The sequence below is a fragment of the Ochotona curzoniae genome, unplaced genomic scaffold (genome assembly GCF_017591425.1).
Source record: "Ochotona curzoniae isolate NIBS_2020 unplaced genomic scaffold, NIBS_Ocur_1.0 contig_4612, whole genome shotgun sequence".
NCBI classification, from domain to species: Eukaryota; Metazoa; Chordata; class Mammalia; order Lagomorpha; family Ochotonidae; genus Ochotona; species Ochotona curzoniae.
Window position 1 is genome coordinate 4139153 of NW_024466343.1, and position 18033 is coordinate 4157185.

The following is an 18033-nucleotide window of genomic DNA, read 5'->3' on the forward strand; positions in this document are numbered from 1 at the left end:
ATAGTGAGTCTTACCTGTAGTTAAGAGGTTATGGTGCCATTGAATTAGGAACCATAGACACAATGGTAATGACTGGGCTTACAGATGGAAGAGCCACATGGGAGCATTCAATTGCCAGGGTGGCTATGGTTTTTTTTTTTTTTTGCCATGGTTTCACAATGGAAATCAGACAATAATGATCATAGATTAAATCACATATATAGAATTATTTCACTTATTAGCAGTCTAACTAAAAGTAAAGTATGATGGGAGGTTGGATAAATTCTTCCCTGATGTGTACAAACATACAGGTAGCAGAAGTAAAAAGAGCCCTAACTTAAATCATATAATCAATGAATTTCTATAGTTGAACTGAAGTAAAACTTTCTAATTATATTTCATTTAAAAATAAAAAGTGGATATCATCTTATGAATATTGCAAATTACCCACACCAATTAAAAAACAAGTGTCAAAAAAAAGAGAACTTTCTGGCTGAAGAGCCTGTCAGATCCCTTGTGGGAAGAGATATACTGCTGAAAATTTGTATTGTTAATTATGATCTAAGGTACTAAAAATGAATTATACATATTTACCAGAATGCCTATGAAATGGGGAAAATAAATAATCATATTTTCAAGGCTTATTAGGTAATTGCTCTAAATTGTCATTTCTAGGAGCTCCTAGCATCACTGTAGTTCATTACTCACAATTAAGAATCCTAGATGCCACATGGTCAATGCAGCTTTAGCTTATGACTGTCTGAGTGCATGCATTGAATCCCCAAATCCATTCCAAGGCATTTCCTTAATTCTAGAATGCATAACGAATAGTAACACACACACAACTGCAGAATACAATGTGGACCAGATGTGGTTTGAGTACTCAAGAAAGTTAATGTATTCCATGATGTCTAATATTTAGCTATTGATCTTTGAAATGATTTTTATTTGTAATTAAAAGCAGCAGAAATACTCTGCATGTAGCAGTAATCTACTTATTGCTTTATTTTAGTGTTAGAATCACTCTTTAAATTAGTGTCACTATTAAGTTAACAGAAATCTTCATTACCTTTCCTTCTTCAAGACATATCATTGACTTGTTACAGAGATGATTTGCTGATTGAGCCTAGCAAATAAAAGTAGCAAATATTTTGTAATTGTCATTAAAATATTTTGTTTTTCCAATGGCAGGAAATAAAAATGATAATAATTTAAGGGACTTCCATCACAATGCCATGTTGAGAGATCCAGTTACATGGATGATGTTGATAGAAGCTTCCTGAAGTAAGGATAAGTCTGGTCTCTCCTACAACCAAAAATGAAGGCACATTCCCTGAAAGGCATCCTTGAATTGGAGAATGAATGCATTGCTCATTTGTGTAGACTATTCCAGCTCATTCACCAAAAAACATTACTAGTTTTGAGTGAGGTGTTCGTGGGATAGAAATGCTGCAAAGAAATTCAGCATCTGCTCATCATGTTGCACATACAGTAGTGCGTAACAGCCTGTGTAAACGGATTTTATCCTAGTCCCAAGTAGGCTTCTATAAATAAATAGCAGCATATATTATTGAAAGTTTGTCTCAAATCCCTGTCCTACTCAGTAAGTAACTACTTTTCTTTCAAGAGACAGTATTTTGTTTGTTATTGAGCCATAGTAGAGAATAACTAAGGATTGCTAATATCATGTGACCTAAGCATCACATCACGAACTGAAAGTCAACAAACTTACACAATGATGAAGTGGGTTTCTACCACAGTGTAACAATAATATCTATGGGGCTTAGCGTGATAGTATAGCAGCTAAAGTCCTCACCTCACATGCTCCAAGGATCCCATATGGGTGCTAGTTCTAATCCAGCAGCCCTGCTTCCCATCCAGCTCCCTGCTGTGGCCTGAGAAAGCAATTGAGGATTGCCCAAAGCCTTCGGAATCTGTGCCCACATGGGAAACCCAGAAGTTCCAGGTTCCTGGCTTTGGATTGGCATGGCTCCAGGCGTTGTGGCAATAGGAGCGAATCAACGGATCTTTTTCTCTGTCTCTCCTCCTCTCTGTATATCTGACATTCCAATAAAAATAAAATAAAATAAATATTTAGAATAATATATCTATAGATTCAGGCAGGATCTGGTCTTGGAGCCCAAGTAATTTACATGAAGCAATTATACAACTATCCCTCTCCAGCTGCATTGCTCTCTCTTTTCCAGCCTACACCAATAATTGGATAGTAAAAGATATTGTAGGAATTGGGTTTATGCTTTAAATATCATGGCATAAAGTTAGTATTTCACCAGTTTAATTAACATATATTTTTTATTGTGACATATAATTTAGCAAGGCAGTATCTGATATTTTGGAGCAGTTTCTCTGTATGCAAATCTCAGGGCTCAGAAAATCAAGAGATAGAAATAGAAACAGTGCTATTCATAATTACTTTTAGTAATTCATCAGCAAAGTTTTGTCTCTAGTTTTTTTTTTTTGACTTGTTATCTGCTTATTCAGAAAGTGTTCTCCCCAAGAAAGGAATCATTTCATTAGAAGACACAGTAGGGCCTCCATTTAAATAGAAGTTAGGATTATTGCTTGTTCATTTGAGCTTCTTACAACTCCAATTCAGCAAACAAAGTGAGTTAGTTTATTGCTGGACTTGATTGGGCTTAATTAGCAAGAGGAAACTGGACTGCTAATATACACTAGGAGCAAATTAGAGTATTTCTGGAATACAGCATACATAGTAGGTGACTCCTATTACTATGAGCTATGTCTGTGATCTGTGAAAAACTTCAACATTTCAATATTTCGGTGAGTATTAATAGTCTAGCTCTTTCAGTGATGAAGTTTGGGTTAAAAAGCAATGCACAGCCCACATTGTATGCCAATAAAAAGGAAACATGCAATAGGTGATAGGAACGAAGTAGCTATAATTATCAGTTGAAGCCATATAGCCAATTGAACAAATGAGAACAATAACATTAATCAAATTTTTAAAAATTTTTTTGAAAATAATGGATTTTCACCAACATGAGGTTAACAAACATGCTACAGAAATAAAGATGCATTACAAGTGTGGTGAACATGGGAATCCAAAAACTTCTTGTGCAAATAGATGCTTGTCCATGACCCCTGTGTCACTGAAGGAATTACAATTATATATATGTTTCTTTTAAGAAATATATTTGTACACAGTTAGATTAGAAAAATAATAAATGCTTTTGCTTTCTTGTTGGTCTTATCTCTTTAATCCACTTGGATTGCTCTGCAGAGATACCATAGAAACAGTGGGTTATAAAATAATAATAATACTAGTAGTAGTAAAGAGAGAAGCTGCTTTTCTCACATTTCTGGAAAAGTCCGATATCAAAATAATAGGACATTTGGGCCCAGTGTGCTAGCCTAACAGCTGAAGTCCTTGCTTAGCATGCCCTGGTATCCCACATGGACATCGGTTCTAATCGGGGCCGCCCACCTAGAATGCCAGTAACACAGGATGAAAGATTAACCAACTGCACCACTGCACCAGCTCCTTCTACCATATTTTAAAACTGTTTCACACACTTGTGTCATAGTTATCTATACATGAGTGTCCTTCCTTTAGAAAGAGCTATTTAAGGTAAACATTATATCACTTTTAGTTCTCAGTAAGATGAAACATTTAATAGAAGATATCTAAGATGTTAAGCAACTAATTTCAATAATTGGGCTAATCATCTTGGGAAGAAAAGAGGCAAAGAAATTAAGAAAGGAGGGTGTTTGTCCATGTGCAAAGAAAAAAGATATTATAATTTCAAATGTGAACAAAATATCAGAGTTTTATGCTAGAAGGCATAATATTTTATAGGAAATGAGATTGAATTAAAAATTAAAAGCCTATCTATTTCCTAGCTTAAAAAAATAATAGTAGTCTCTACTTTGATGAAAGCTGGACCTACTTTCCACTACACACTTTCATGATAAAACATTAAACTATCCTCACTTGTTTTTGAGCTCCATGTTTTGTGTGTTTTTTTAAACCATCTTTGCGTCTGGCTTGTTTTTTATTTATCCTGGTTTCTTCATCGTTTAAAACAATGGTTACAACATGCTTGATGTCTCAAAGAGTATTCATGATAAGGTATAGAAAGAAGTGAAATTAAGTGAATGAATCCTATTAATTAATTTTGAATTATTTGTGTTTAAAACAGCTTTACATTGAATAGAAATATACACTTTGGAGGAGAAAAAAACATTTTTGTTGTATTTAATCTTACATTGAATAGAAACATATACTTTAAAGAAAATAAAACACTTGCTATTGTTAACTTACTACTATGTTAAAATATGACTTTTAAATATGCAATAGAAACATTGGTGGTATTTTCAGGCATGAAATCCTAGCATTAGACAGTGACAACCCTGTGGCTGGCAAAATAAATGGAAGTTCCGATAGATTTTTCTTTTTTTTTTTTAAAGATTTATTTTTATTATTTTTTATTGGAAAGGCGGATATACAGAGAAGAGAGACAGAGAGGAAGATCTTCCGTCCGATGATTCACTCCCCAAGTGAGCTCAACGGGCCGATACTATGCCGATCCGAAGCCAGGAGCCTCTTCCTGGTCTCCCGCGCGGGTGCAGGGTCCCAAAGCCTTGGGCCGTCCTCGACTGCTTTCCCGGGCCACAGGCAGGGAGCTGGAAGGGAAGAGGGGCTGCCGGGATTAGAACCGGCACCCATATGGGATCCCGGGCGTGCAAGGCGAGGACTTAACCACTTGCGCCACCGCGCCGGGCCCGCGATAGATTTTTCAAACATCTTAATCATCCATCGCAGATGTGCACAAATACCCCCCCAAAAAATATCAGAGTTAGACTTTAATGTTTAAAGCACTGAATTACACATTCACAAATTATAGATGAGGTGCAATAGGTTGAATAATTTGGATATATTCACAGGACAAATTCTTTAAGATTCATAAGCTATACACAGTTTGAAAATCATTAAGTATATGCAGTGGCTTAAACAAGTGCTTTTGAAAAATCTATTTTTACTAAAACTGGTAGTCTTCTCACAGAATAAATAAAAGGTGTTTTCTGGATGCAATCAAAATAAGCATATAGTATTTAAGATAATTAAGTGATCAGTTTCAATAAATTCAAATTTTCCTAAAAATTTTGTTGTACTTCAGGTGACCTTTTCAAGAGCAAACAGAAATAATCCTTTCCCCTTTTGATTCAAGAGTTTTAGAGCTCTGATTTTGAAGGAACATTTAATAGATGTGTTTTTGATGCCATTAACTTAGCATTTACATTTTTATGCTAATATGTGTTCTTCATAACCACATAAAAGATATCAGAGCTTATTTTTTTTAAACTAAACATGCACTTCCACAATTCCTTTCTCATTACCCATGTGAGTGTGTATATATGAATATATATATATGTAAGTATGTATGTGTTTCTTCAGTTACACCAGTCTTAGTGTTATTTCTAGACAGTTGGAAGCTCTGCTATGATCCCAGATTCTCCAGCTTTGATTGACATTTAAGTATGACATCGCTGTGATGGCACTGCAATGTAGAATATGGGAACACATCCCAAATCCTGCTCCCTCCCCTCGCCGGCCCCAAGTAATGTGTGTTGGTAGAGACAACACATCAACAAAATGACAAGAAAAAAATGTATCTAAATTGGTCTATTTTTTTCTCACTATGATGAAATAAGCTCTCTAATACACTTCATAGATGAGAAACTCGGAGTAGTTTCCTGAGAAGCAATCTTTTGTAATCAGCAAGATGCAAGTATAGAAAAAGAAAAGCCATTCTTTCACAATTTATAGGAGATCTTGCCATCATATTTCTTTCTGAAATATAAACAATGACCTAAATAAAAGACAGTAATTCAGGTGTTGACTCCTTCAGAATCCAGAATGAATTGCTTCAATAATATCTTTAACTCTGGAAAGCTTTTCAACCAAGGGTAATTTCTATCGTAAGCAATAATACTTATCGAACATTAGATATTTAATTATTTGGTTTCATATTTAAATTTTCAAAATGAAGTTTATTCCCAAAAAAATGCTTCTTAAAAAGTTTTCATTGACAACAGGCCACCCATGTATGCCGTGATATGTATTAGTGAAACCCACATGGATTTTCAGGCTGAGGAAACAATCCTTACTCTAGCAGATGAAAAAGCATCTGAGTAGAATCATGGCTACAGTAAATGTCTCAAATAGAATGTACAAGAGTGTGGGAAGAAAGACATAAACAACAGTAGGCTGCTGCAGTCCTGCACAAGATCAATGAAGTTCAGTAACTTAGGATTTAGAATTGCAGGTGTAAGTTGTGGGATGAGAGTAGAACTTTAGACAGATTTCTTTAAAGTATTTGAAGTCCTCCTTTTCTCTCTCTCTTTCTCTCATACACACTCATCCACACATCCTATATAAATGTGTAAGGTGTTTTCAGTGTTGAATGAAGAAAATTGAGGCTTGAAAACATTCCATTGTTTTTAGTAAAAAGGGCATTTTTGGTCGTTTCAAACTTTTGTCCTCTAATACATTTTTATTATTTCAGAAAGAACAGGGCCCGGCAGTGTGGCCTAGTGGCTAAGGTCCTTGCCTTGAATGTTCCGAGATCCCATATGGTTGCTGATTTTAATCCCAATGGCTCCACTTCCTCTCTATCTCTCCTCCTCTCTGTATATCTGACTTTGTAATAAAAATTAAAAAATAAATCTTTTAAAAAAAAAGAGAGATTTTATGTGTTCCATTGTTTCTTTCCAAGAAGAGAATCACACTCTCCTGGCTCTCCTAAGCAGCGTCTCCATGTTCACTGCATGTCTGTCCCACCAATACCACACAATTTATTATGAATAAATAACAACTATAAATAAACCAATTGCACAAAGTTCAGGATAAAGATCATAGTTTAAAATTTTAAATATTTTAGGGCCCGGCGCGGTGGCACAGTGGTTAAGGTTCTTGCCTTGAACGCCCGGAATCCCATATGGGCGCCGGTTCTATCCCGGCGGCCCCACTTCCCTTCCAGCTCCCTGCCTGTGGCCCGGGAAAGCAGTCAAGGATGGCCCAAAGCTTTGGGACCCTGCACCCACCTGGGAGACCCAGAAGAGGCTCCTGGCTTCATATCGGCATAGCATCGGCCGTTGTGCTCACTTGGGGAGTGAATCATCGGACGGAAGATCTTCCTCTCTGTCTCTCCTCTCTGTATATCTGCCTTTCCAATAAAAATAAAATAAAATATTTTTTAAAAAATAAAAAATAATAAAATTTTAAAGATTTTAAATATCTTAAATGTATCAAATAGATAAGATATACATTATATATTATTTATTACATTATATACATTTTATATTAGACATACACACTTATATTTATATATAAATATTTAAAATATATTAAATATTTTTAACATGTTTTTCATCTACTTGGAAAACAAAATGAAAGCAAGGTAGAGAAACAAAGATAGATCTTCCTGTTAGTGATTCACTAGCCAACTGCTCACAACAGTCGGGGCTTAAGCTGGATTGGAACCAGAGGAAACAAGCCTTGAACTTGGCACTCTAATAAGGGTTGCGAGCATCTCAAATTGTGGCTTAACCTTCTAGGATACGATGACTACATATAATCGTGGTACTCAACATGGCCTAGAAGATTGCCAATAAATCTATCTCTGTTCCTCACTGTAATTGCGTTTTATATCATCCCAGTTTTTAAACTGTAGTATCTTGAACACAATGCACTTTCATCTTTTTCATTTTCTTGTAACATGCTCTTATGATATCCCCAAAGAAAATCTCAGTGGATTTTATTGCATCAGTTGCTTTATCTTCATTCAAACACTCTTTGCTTTGGAAGGGGATTTCTGTAAGAGACCTGTTATCCCTTGGTTTCAGTCGGCTCTCAGCACATCGTCTAGCACGCAGTAAATACTAAAAATCATTGGTGAATTAATGAATCAATAACCTTCTTTCAGTGGTATATAGGATGCAACCATGAATCCTTCCAAAAGTACAAGAGTTTAAGACTCTTTTTTTTAACTAACATTGACATACAAAGTCAAATGCTTTGAAAATCCATGTTTGCTATATCTATTGAGATAGAAATGTATCTTATTACAACATTAGTGATTGATTTTAAGTTTATCCTATTATCGTCTAAAATGTCGAGATAGATAATGGATGTAACTCATGTGTTGATAAAATACAAGTTTATCCTTTGTCATATAATTTTGTATGATGCCTTTTTTTTTTTTTAATAATCTTAGTTTATTAGGGTACAAAGGGTCACGGGCTACAGGGTGAAAGTGGGTAATATCATTGTTTCCACACTAATATAATCATTTTGCCCTGTATGTAGGGTTAGGGGAGTAACAAAGGGGAAAGCCCCACCCTACCTCCCACCCATCCCCCATCCCCAACATGAGGCGTGCTCCAAGGGTCCTGCTCATACAGTTTTGATAGTTCATCAGTTCTGGATTGCTGCCAATCTCTCCGTCCCAACCGTAATGAAACCTATTCAGAGTCCACTGGCTGACAGTCTCTTGATGGTTGGGGTTCCAAGATCAGCAGTTCAGTTGGAGAAATATCCAAAGAAACTTCATCTGAGTTGATCCCAGATCTGATTCTTGAGTGAGTTTGCTAGTACAGACTCCAACACTGTTCGTCACACCAATCAGCTTATGCATATGCTGGTCGTTGCGATTACTGGGTCCGTTCGGTTTCCAGCCCTGTCTTCCTTGTGAACCAATGGGTGTTGTAGTCCAGCTCGATTCTACCCACTTCATACTCGGTCTTCATGCAAACCAGTTGGAGCTGCAGCCTAGTTGAGGCGACTCCCCAAAACCCCTACCAGTTCTGCCCCCTACCCTGGTTCCCATGCTTGCCAGTATGCAGTGCAGGCTTGTCCAGTCTGTCCCACATCCCAAGTAGCTCTCACACACGTCAATGGACATTGAAGCCTGGTTCAACCCAACCAACCTATTATCCAGCCCATACACCCACTGGCAGGTGCCTTTCTGTCAAGCCACCCCTGCTCCTAGCCTGGGTTTCCTGCTGTCCAGTGAGGGTGGTAACCCTGAGGGAGGTGCCCACTATTTCCCTACTAGGCCACACCCACTCCTAGAGTATGCAGTCTCCAGGTAGTTTTGGCATTTGACTTGTCAGAATTGGCTCCTAGTACCAGCCTCTGCCAGCTAATGCTGTGGCTAAGCCCAAACACCCCTCAACCCACTCTAATTTTAACTTGCACCAGTCAGAACAGTCAGCTCACCGTGAGGCCCACAGGTGCTATAGCCCTGCCTAGTCTGAACTGCCCCCATCCGTATTCACACTTTCCAATGGAAGTAGTTATCCAGCAGGGGTGCCCACGTTCCCCTGTTGGCTTTGCCTCCTCCCTGATTGTCACATGTGCTGGTTGTGTGCTGCAGCCACATCTGGTACGGCTCATCTTACCTTGGCATTACTTGTTGTGTACTGGTATGTGTTGCAACCGAACCTGGCTCGACCCACACTCTGTTCTGGTGCTCGGATTCACCAGAAGGTAATGTGAACAGATTCAGGCTGGTCTGCTCCCAACCCATGCCATGTGTATGCCAGTGGGATAATTTTCATTGCCTGTTTTGGGTTGTTCCCTATTGTGCTTGTTGCGCTTACCTGCATGGGACTGTGTCCTGCCAGAGGAGTTGCCCGGGCTCCTCCACCAGAACCTGTCCCAATGCCAGTTTTCGCGCATACCAGTGGGTCCATGAGCCAGCACTACTCAGTTCGCCTGCTATCCTAGGAGGAACAGTGGCTTTTCCTGCCTGGCCTCCGACCCAAGCTGGTTCTTGTTGTTGGATATTTCAACCCAGCCATGGCTCTTCCATACCCCTACCAAGCTCACACATGGTTCAGTAAGGGCTGAGACCTAACCTAGTCTGTCACACAACCCTCCCCGGTCCTCCAGAGCACCAGATGGTGTTGGAATTTGGCCTGGCTTGGTGCTTCCCATCCCAGTCCACAATTGTGCCAAGTGAGATTACGATCGTATCCTGATCAGAATGTAGCCTCAGTTCCAGCCCATGCGCTCCTTGGTGGGAAACTCAACCCAGCTAGGGTGTCCTGTTATTTCCCCAACTGGGCCTCTGCCCTGCCATAGAGCAGGTGTAGGCCGGTGGTTGTTCTGTCTCTGTTTGGCAGAGCCCCTCACTTGTCGTGGCCCCTTGGATGCTGTGGCTTAGTGCCTCTGCCTCACACAGATCAGTATGTGCAAGGACCTACCTGGCATGAGCTGTGCTCCAACCTGATTTCTGTTGTTACTTGTGAGTTAAGGTTTGTTCAGCCTTGCCCCTTCTGTCCCCTTCCAGTGGCAGCCCGGCCCACCCCACATCCTGTTTAAAGAGGCACATTTGGGTGCTGCTGCCTTGACCTACCCTGACTGTTGTGGATTCCTTTACCCATGAGTGATGGCAGATGTCGTGGTCACACCTAGCTTAGACCATTGCAACCCCAGCTTGGGAACTAACCCGGGGGATTTGTATTCCAAAGGGTTGGGCCCACACAACCCCACAGAGCCTACCCCCAGCCCAAGTTCTCTTGTGTGCTGGAGAGTGTCTTGATTTGCCAAATGTGACCACTCCACAACTCCAACACTCAGTCGGGCAATGGTACCCAACACTGCCAAAGAGGCCCCCATCCATAGCTTCGGTGTGGGCTAGTATATGGTGATCAGTGATGTTCTATACTAATATCCCATCTCTGTATTCATAATTGAGCTGTTGCATCTGTCTTACTAAAATTATCTTCTGGACACTTCCCCCAAACCACTAGGTCTTGGTCCCCTTGCCTGCCTGTATCTTTCATGACACTGTCACTGAGAATACCCGAAAATTCACTTTGCACCTACACTCAACCTAGTCTTAGTCATGAGTGACCCAGGTGATGCCTTTTTCTATTAGAGTAAATAAGAAATTGAATTGCAGTATTATTCTTGTTATACTCTAAAATTCTAATAATTTTTTGTTTTCCTTTCTGTGTTCCAAATTTATGTTTTTTGTCTTGTACTCACATTGATTGCTTGCATTGTTAAAGCTTTACTATTGGGTCCAGCACAGAAGGCTAGTGACTAGTGTCCTAGCCTTGTACGTGCCAGGATTCCATATGGGTGTCGGTTCTAATCCCGGTGGCCCAACTTCCCATCCAGCTATCTGCTTGTAGCCTGGGAAAGCTGTCAAGGATAGCCTAAAGCCTTGGGATCCTGCACCCATGTGGGAGACCCCTAAGAGGCTCTGGGCCCCTGGCTTCAAACCAGCTTATCTTCAGTCAGTGTGGCTACTTAGGGACGGAAGATCAGTGGATGGAAGATCAGTGGACAGAAGATCTTCCTGTCTGTCTCTCCTCCTCTATGTATATTCGACTCCCCAATAAAAATAAATAAATCTTGAAAAAAAAAAAGCTTTACTGCTTATTTGTTTGAAAGACAGAGAGACACAGAGAGATTGTCAGTTTTGATATTTACCTCTTTACTCTCCAAATGCCCAAATCAAGAGGGACAAAGACAAGTGGAAGCCAGCTGTCATGGACCAAATGGTAATTCCCTGTGTGGGTAGCAGGGGCAGTTGCTTATCACAATCTCTTTTGCTGCTTTGGTAGCGAGTGAAAATCAATAATGGAGCCTGGACTTGAACTAAGCTCTCAGATATTACATCCTATGAATCATGACAATCATTAATCTAATGTTGAACCCTGTTTTTTTTAATATTTCTCAAATCAGTCAATTGTTCATGCCAAGTAATTCAACATGAAATGTGAATATTTTTCCAAATGCAAATGAAATTGAATGCAAATGAAATATAGTTTGATTTGCATAGCAAAATACATTTTCTAGTATTTCTGTTTAATACTCAATTGAATATTTTGTGAAATACAAAAAAAGTAGGTTGGCAAATAATTTTAAACACAAAGGCAACTATGTGACCATCCTTTACTGAGAGCTACATCTCCTCTAAAATGTGCCCTTGGAAATTTGGGTTAAGGGAATTCAAAAATACATTTAATTTAGCTGTGTTCATGCCTCTTAAGTATCTTCAACTTGTATGAGATTGCATATTCTCTAACAAATGGAAAAAAATCACAGATGTTATAGGAATTTCCCTATGTCTTAATGCTAAATCGTGAAAAAAAGTGCTATGAACTATCACTTTCATATTTCATAGGATACTAGTTTTATTGTATCGAATACTACTAGTGCTTAAATCCTATTATTTTGAAATACACACCCATGTTCAAGCACTGGTTGTTTATCCTCCTACTGATGGTACAGATGAATTCAGAAAGAACCAGTGTGACCATAAATTAGTAAATTTTCACACATAAAGATATTCTTGACACAATTACATATGCTTAGCTTCTTAAATAAGAAGCACATGTGTGTGGAAACTTTTTGTTTTAGATTTGTTTAAAGTTACCGTTACATAGTAATGGGTATCTTTAACTGAGACATCTTCACCCCCCCCAAAAAAAGCAAATTACAATAAAAAATTAAAATTTTCAAATATAGAGTTAGGGGGTATCATTTTATTTCCAATGGCCATAGGAGTGCCTTGCTTTTGCTATCTTAGCATGCTGTTAGCTTTGCGTTTATTATTCTATAGTATCCTCGAATGTTTATCCAAAAGAACATATGACTCTTCCAGGCATCCCATGATATTTAATTCACACTGGGCTGTGTGGCTTTTGCTGAAAGCAATGATTAGTTTCTACTATTTCCTTTGGTATCTTTTTCTCTTCTTTTTGAGTAATTTTGTCTGGCAAGCTTGTACATTCTGTAACTTGCACTCCATCAACATAGGTGTTTGTGTTTGCTTCTGAGTTCTCACTCTATGGCACAGTTTCCCTTGTGCTGTTTTTAATTTCCTTTCTTTGTTTTTGCCTTTTTGTATTCCTGTACATGGTGTTCTCTGTTCTTCTGTAAGTAAAAGTTTGTATGTTTTGGAAATTATTTGGTGACACTAATGTAACACTTATGTCCTTAAATACTAATTCCCTTGCCAGTTGTTGGTTTGTCTTTTTACCCTACTTTGGCACTGGAAAGAATATCTTACTATTCTATTGTTCTGGGAAGACAACCGAGCATTGCTGAAAAGCTGTCTATCAGTTGCTCTGTTATTCAACAAAATGAGGTTTGGGATAGGCACATGGTGTAACAGTGAAACAACCACCTATGATGATGTCACCCCAGGGACCTGCTGGTTTGAGTCTTACTACTCTGGTTACAGTCAAACTGTCTTGTAATACTCCTGAAAGCAGCAAGAAGATGCCCTAAGTGAGCCCCTGTTTCCCTGTGCGACACCTGCAAGGAGCTCCTGATTCTGGCTTTGGTTTAGCATAGCCATAGATATTACGGTTTTAGGGCAGGGGGGAAGGCAGGGAGGTGAAAAAGCTGGTGGAAGATCTCTCACTCTGTCTATTCTTTCCTCTTTGCAACTCTTATTTTCAAATAAATTTTGTCTATTGTTTTGTTTTCTAATGAGGCTTACTTTTGAGATGTTTTCCAGATTATCTATGTTTTTGCTAATAATCCACACTAAAAATAAGACAATAGAAGCATAACATAGTTGGGGCACAGAAATATATTATGTGTGACATGAAGACAAGTTTAAGTTTTTTAAATTGTTAGAAGAGATATATGTTAAAAAATCCACAAAATAGACATCACTCAGATTATTTTTGAACCTCAAAATTATCTTAGTAATTTTAACTTTGTGTATGGCATAGTTGCCAAAATGAAAAAAAAAATTTTTTTTGCATTTGCAAAGTTTTCTTTTCAAATGGGAAGGATGAGTGATAGCCAGAGGTTCCAGCTTCCTTCATGTATGAATGAACCATAAACAGGTTGTAACTTTCTTTGTGTGTTAATTAACCAAATGCATTCATTATTTTCAATTTATGTAACATAGGAACTTTAGTTTTAAACTCATAATTAGAATAAAAGTCAGTTGTAACTGATAGTGACAGTCCGCTATCTACTGTATGCACAGAAACTTCACTATTCTATATTATTTTTTTTTCCTTCTCTGGTTGGGTACGCAATATTTTGATTCTCGAAGAGATGGCAAACAATTTCTCTTTCATTCGTATCACAGGTGGGGATCTCTAATTTCTAGGTCCTACAAAACTTGGGATTCCATTATCTACTACAGGATGAAATAGGAACATTTACATGTTTTTAGGGGGAAAAAAACCTGAAATTTATTCCTGTTTACAGATGGTAATCTGCTATTCTATGAGAAAAATACAACACTGGTCTTCCCAACCATAATTTTTCAACTACAATGTAAACCAGTTCTCAGTTCTTGAGGTCATTTCAAAAGGAATGAAAGTTGAATAAATTGCTAAAATCTGCTTCAGGATTTTTTCAGGTTGCCATATTCTCATTTCCTTTTTTTTTTCTTTCTTACGTGCTTTATGCTCTCATCTTTCTTTTCTCACAGGTTTTCATTTATTATTATTTTGTTTTTTACTTCATTTAGAATAAGTAGTTTTTACAGTTACAGCATCAGGTTTCATAGTCATAGAGCTTATGAAACTTTGTCAGAAGGAAAGTTACTATAGAATGCTAAATATTGTGTCTGCATTCCTCAAGAAATGCATGTTAATCTGCCCTCAAATTTGTGCTGTATCTGTATTTATTTCTCGGAATGATATGTGACATTCTCATACATGTAACATGCTGCCACATATATTCTGGTAGAAAGAACTCACAAGATACAATTTTCTGACCTTGTAATGTGTAAAAACATTGCAGCTAATAGCAGATACCACTAATAAAATCAAACACAACACCCCTTAAGAAAATCCTCAGGCAACATTAGCCAGTTCAACTTGTGTTCGATTTGCTTGCAGTGGGAACTGCTGTAATAGCAAATTAAAAAAAAAAATTGTAAAGTATACATATGTGATGTGAAGTTGTAAGGCAGTTGTGATAAATATTGCTTAATAAGTATTGAAAATTATATTTTATGTATTTGGTTAATATAGATAAATAATGGAAAACAAAACTTTTATTTCAATGAAATTCCATTTTTTAATCTTTTTCTTTTAACTTCTACAACTATTTTCTTTTACATTCTACACGAGAAGACAACATTGAGGGTGTGGCCTGGTGTGGCCTGGTGTGGTGGTTGAATTCATACAGCCACCAGTTGCAATGCCAGAATCTCACATGGACTGTGGTTAGTGTCCCAGATGTTCCATTTGCCATCTGACTCCCTGATAATGGCCAGAAAAAACCAACAGAGGATGGCATAAGTGTGTGGTACTGTGTTACCCACATGGGAGACAGCAATAAAGCTGACCCCTGGCTTTGACTAGGAGTGGATCAGCAGATTAAAAAACAAAAAAACAAAAAAACAAAAAAAACCCTCTCTTTGTCTCTCTCTCTACTTCTCTCTTTCCTACCACTAACGTCTAATCGTGTGTGTATGTGTGTTCCACTATCTCTCTAATTCAGACTTTTAAAATAAATAAATGAATCTTTTAGAAAACAAGGGGGGAACCAGAGGACAAACAGAAAACAATATGACATTGTAGGTGTATATTGTTAGATATAATTTGTGATCTCTGGGCTACCAACATTTGCATACTTGGTCTATATGAGCATATAATAAATGTAGGGGATCCTTGAAAGTATCTGAGTCTTATTAAGAAAAAAGTCAGTGATTTAGCAATTTTAACAGAAGAAAATTTTTGGAGATGAATAATTAAGTAATTCCTCTATTTGCTTTTTAAAATTTTTAATAAAGCAAACATAGTTCATCTATTTCATAAGTATAATTCTTAAAAAAGAAGCATACTTTATTTCCCCTACTACTCCCTTTATCCCCTCTTTCACTGATTTTTTTAACTTTTGCAAAACATACTTTCAATACTTTCTGCAATCGGGCTGAATTTAAAACTACACAATACCCAACTAGTAAAAATAGGAAGGGTACAGTTCTGCAGTAATTTAAACTAGGGCTAGTAACAACAACACTATCACCAGATATCCATTTCTTTTTCAGACATGTTTGTTTACTATATTAACTGCCGCGTAACAGAGAAAAGATATTCTGTTTGTCTTTTATGAGAGCTGGCCTATTTCACTATGCCTAATCATTTCCAGTTGCATTTATCTTGTTTGAAAACATGATCCTATTATTTTCTCTGGCTGAGAAATGCTCAATGGTATTTCTGCAAACAGCATTTTCTCTATGGAGTTGTGACTTGAAAGAATGCTGAGTAGATTCTATACCCTAGCTATTATACATAGAACTACAATAATCATGGGGTACAAAAAACACATCACATGCTTATTTCATTTCAGGGGGAAGGGTGGTTATTCCTCATAGTGGGATGTCAGAGTCATATGATTAGATACATTTTCATATTTCTAAAGGATTCTCATATTGTCTTCCACAATGGTTGTACTACCTTGCCTTCCCACCAACACAATATTAGGGTAACTTTCTCCCCCATATTCTCACCAGCTTTTTTTGTTTGTTTGTTTTTCTAACTTAATGAAGGGAAACTTTATTGTGGTTTTATTTGCATTTTCCTGATGTTTAGTGTTTTTCAGCATTTTCATATGTTTGTGATCATTTGAATTTTGTGCTTTGAAAAGTATCTGTTCATTTTATTTGCTGCTTAACTGTATTATTTTGTTGTTGTTGTCTTCATGTCTTTATAGATTCTAGATATTTACCCTTCTTCAGATGCATTATTTGTGAAAAATATTTTATCATATTCAGCCCATTTCTTCTTCTCTTTATTGATTCCTTGATAGTACAGAAGTATTTTAAGTTGATTTAACGCTGCTTGCTATTTTTGCTGTTATTGCCTGTAGTTCCCAGAAAAAAACCAAGATTGGATGACTTCAATGATGAATACTACCAAAATTAAAACATACAAACAAACAAATAAAAAACAAAACTAATTTCTATTATTCTCAAATTATTCAAAGCAATTGAAAGTGAGATAATTCCCCCAAACTGCATTTGTGGGCCCAGGATCACCCTACTTCCAGAACCAGAATATGTACAACATAGAGAGTTGTAAGCCAATATCTGAAAAATGATAATGCAAAGAGAGAACAGTGGAATAAAAAGACATTGTTATCTCACTAGATGCGGAGAAAGATTTGGACATCATATGACTTTATAATAACTAACCTTAAGATAATTGGGATTAGAAGGAACATCTCTCAATGCAATTAAGGTAGTGTAAGACAAACCTACAGCCAACACCAGATTACAAACAGAAAAGCTGGATACATTTCCACTAGGATCCTAAACCAGATAAGGATTCCCAATTTCACCATTGTTTCTCAACAGAGATATGCTTTAAGCTGGAGTGACTGCAGAATCCAAAAATCTCTACTAAGAGACTACTGCATTGCATAAGAGAATTTGGTATAATTTCATAATTTAAAACTAACATATAAGAATCAATAGTCTCCATATACACAAACCATACCATTGCAGATATGGAATTTGCAAAATTAGTTCCATTCTTAATAGCTGCAAAATTTAAACATAACTAAGTTCATAAAAGATATCTACAATGAAAATCATAAAATATCAAAAAAAAAAAGAAAACTTTTGGAAACTCAAGAGACCCTTAGTAGCTAATCAATCTTAAACAACAAAAACAAAGGCAGACACATCATGATACATGGTATCCAAGATATATTGCATCGTAGTATGTTCACAATAACCTGGTACAGGCACATACAGATACATATGTAGATAAATGAAACCGAATTCAAATCCCAGATATTCATCTTCACAGCTGCAACCAATTATTTTTTGATAAATTAGCTAAAATCTCTCCCTGGAGAAAGAACAGCTTCTTCAACAAATAATGCTATAGAAATTGGATCTACCTGTGCAGAAGTATGAAACAAGACCTCTATTTTACATCTCATAGAAAATCAACTCAAAGTGGACTACACGTTTATATCTATGACCTCATAGCACTAAATCACTAGAGGAAAACACAAGGAAAGCTCTTCTATATAAAAAGCATAATAAGTTTATCCATTAAATG